The sequence below is a fragment of the Apium graveolens genome, chromosome 5, assembly GCF_009905375.1.
Source record: "Apium graveolens cultivar Ventura chromosome 5, ASM990537v1, whole genome shotgun sequence".
Lineage (NCBI taxonomy): Eukaryota > Viridiplantae > Streptophyta > Magnoliopsida > Apiales > Apiaceae > Apium > Apium graveolens.
The window spans coordinates 73899363-73902917 of NC_133651.1; the positions used below are offsets into that span (position 1 = coordinate 73899363).

The 3555-nt window shown below is 38.2% G+C and overlaps 1 non-coding gene across 1 annotated transcript; it reads right to left on the reverse strand.

Annotated features, from left to right (window-relative positions):
* Nucleotides 1–2584: 2584 nt before the first annotated feature.
* LOC141663180 (small nucleolar RNA R71) lies at nucleotides 2585–2691 on the reverse strand. Its single transcript, XR_012551263.1, has one exon. It is a non-coding gene; the product is annotated as a small nucleolar RNA R71 (small nucleolar RNA).
* Nucleotides 2692–3555: the final 864 nt, after the last annotated feature.

The following is a 3555-nucleotide window of genomic DNA, read 5'->3' on the forward strand; positions in this document are numbered from 1 at the left end:
AAGCCCTCTGTGGTATTTGAAAATATAAGGGTGGTGGACCCCTACAGAACATACATGGAGAGCCTATTGTGCCAAAGGATCAGCCAATAGAGTGGGATAAATTACCAATTCCTGACTTCAACTTGCCAATTCTTACTAAGCCAAGAAGGACAAAGTCAAGGGCAGTCAAGAAAGTGAAGTTGTCACCTCTCAAATCCAAGTCAGTAGTCAAAGCTCAACCCAAGGTCAACAGGGGAGACTACTTGCACTTATGTGACATCAAAGAATTCTCAGATCTAAACCTTTATCTGGAGGAGCTGGATGAGGTAAGGGCAATTGATGCATACAGAAACCTACCTGAAAGGTTGGTGTTCAAGTACAAAGGAGGAAGGGAGATTCAGTGGCCTCTTCACAGGATACTTCAAGAAAGCCAAGCTGTGTTGATCAAAGTCTATTCATCCTTTAAGAAAAACTTTGGGTTCAATGTAACTGCAAGAAGATTAGTATTGAAGAAGATTGAAGAGCTAAGGAGTGTTAGAGCCAAAGATGCACTTCCCAAGACTCTTATCATCCCATACACAGGGAGAAGAGTGCATCTAAGGCCCTACTGGCTGATGAAATTCATTGATGACAAGGGTGTGAGAAGATTCTTTAGATTAGAAGACCAATTGAGTATCTCTAGCAATGAGACTCTCTTGGAAATGCAAGAAATGTTAGATCTCTCAGAATCTGATGAATTAGAATTCCACAGGCAGCTCCAGAATCAAATTGAAGAAAACAACAGAAAGCTTGGAAGAAGATCCAGACCTTCAAGAAACTAGAAAAATCTGCTCAGGCTAGAGGAGCATCTTGAACTGACTGTGAGCCAAACCTTGTACATTTTGTTTAAATTGAAGCACTTTCAGTTTTATCTACTTATCTTTAAAGATATATGTTAAGGATGTTTTGTAATCATCAAGTGTCTCTTAATTTATGGCTACAATTCCAGTAGACATAAATTGGGGGAGATTGTTGTGAATATGTTGTGTACTTGATGATCACTTAAACAAAATGTCTAAGTAGATTTTACTTAGTGAAATTATGTAGCACTCGACGGATAAAAGTTTTAGTCCCGACGGATAACTCATTATAGTCCCGACGGATGATTAACTTATTATCCATCGAGTGAGTAGCTTATGTAATAATAAGTTTGTAGCACAGTGATGTATGCACCTTTGTATAGAATCTGTAGTAGCATATAAGTCATGTTGACTTTAACTAGATATGCAGAATAGGTTGATTAACTGTACATAAGCAATGTCTTGTAATTCTGTATAAGTGAAATGAAGTCAAGTGCCAAAATAGCTACCGACGGATGATTAACAAAGCTTCGACGGATGATCAAATGACTATCAACGGATGTTTAACATAGCAGTCGACAAATGATCAATTAAGTCATCGACGGATGATCAGAAAGTCGACGGATGATCATATCAAGATTCAAACATCAGTTGAACGGTGAAAGCTGACACACAGCCGTCGAGTTGGATACAAACACACTGTGGAAGCCCATTAACTGGGTAATAGAGGACGAAAAGCAGCAAAGATCAAGACTGTTAGATTTTATATTTGTTCAGTTCTTTTAACTTTGTAATCTTGGTAATATATAAACCGAGAGAGTAGCAAATAGAAATATAACTGAGATAGCTGAGAAACATAAAAACATAGAAATCTTTGTAAGCACAATCTTTAGCATTTCCTGTATTCTTAGCAGTTCTATTTTGTAAGCAGCTGTGAGCATTTCTACACACAGAATCCTCTCGATATATTATATATATCTCTGGTGGAATTGTTTAAATCCACCCGAAAGTTTTTAAAGACTCTTGTTTTAATTACTTATGTTTTGATTCATTCAAGTTTACATTCCGCATTGTGCTAATCAAAACAAATATATCCATAATCGAGTTGAACATTTTTATTTCAAGAAAAAGGTTCAAGTATTCCATTCAACCCCCTTTTTGTAATTCTTGCTATATTGTTAAGGGACTAACATCAGTGGTCGTTAAATTTCACCGACTCGGATATTTTACTTACTTGGGTACTTATGTTTCAGGTAGACTAGAGGGTGTGTATGCGAACACGTTCTCAATCTCATAAAAAAGCACGAGAATGAGTTGAAAGAGTTGAAGAAGTTTTTGAAGAATTTGAGAAAATTAAAGAAGAAGCGTTCACTACAATGGGAGATCAAGCAGCGAATCTGAAAGCTTTTATGGATTATTCTCAGCCAAAGATCATTGACACTCAGTCTATCATTATAAGACCGGCCATAACGGCTATCACCTTTGAAATCAAGTCTAGCACGATTCAGATGATACAGAATTCAGTCCAGTTTAGGGGTTCTCCAATAGAAGATCTCAACATGCACATCAGAAATTTCATTGAGATCTGCGACACTTTTAAATTCAATGGAGTTTCTGAAGATGCTATTAAGCTGAGGTTTTTCCCATTCTCTCTGAGGGATAAAGCTAAGTGTTGGTTACATTCTCTTCCAACAGGTTCTATCACCAAATGGGAGGATCTTGCTCAAAAGTTTCTAACTAAATTCTTCCCAATGGCGAAGACAGCTGCAATCAGAAATGCTCTCACTCAATTTGCGCAACAATCGGGAGAATCTTTGTTTGAGGCTTGGGATCGCTATTAGGAGATGCTTAGAAAGTGTCCTCATCATGGCTTGCCTAATTGGATGATTATAAATTTCTTTTATAATGGTTTGGGAACACAGTCTAGAGCCATGCTCGATACAACATTAGGTGGAGCCTTATGGGCTAAGAGCTACGATGAAGCTTATGAATTGATTGAACTGATGGCTGCTAATGTATACCAGAACCCAACTCTGAGAATGCCTCAAGTCAAGATAGCAGGAGTTCTGGAAGTGGATACAACTACTTCTATAGCTGCTCAGCTTCAGGCTTTAACGATGAAGATGGATTCTTTGGCTAATTATGGAGTTAATCAGATCACAAGTGTTTGGGAGCTTTGTGCAGGTGCGTATAAAACTGAGCAGTGTGCTATTTCTAGTGAATCAGTTCAGTACGTAAGAAACTTTCAGAGGTCGCAGCAACCATCTTCAGCCACTTATCATCCCAACAACCGAAATCATCATAACTTCAGCTGGAGAAATAATCAGAATACGGTACAATAGCCTGATCAGCACTATGCAGCAAAGAAATTCAACCCTCCTGGTTTTCAACAACCACAATATGCACCAAGACAACAACTCCAACTTCAGCAACTACCGCATGGAAGTACAAATCAATCTAATGAAAAATCTAAATTAGAGGAGTTGTGGCTTATGTGCAATAGCTAAGCGGTTTCTATCAAGACTCTGGAGAATCAAATTGGGCAGATTGCCAATGCTTTATTGAATATACAACCTGGTACACTCCCTAGTGACACAGAATTTCCAGAAAAGAGGGAAGCAAAAGATCAAATTAAAGCAATTATATTGAGGTCTAGGAAGGTTGCGAACCTCGAAAAATCTCAAGTCCCAGAATCTGAAGTTGTGGCTGAAGAAGATGTGCAGAAGGAAGCAGAGGT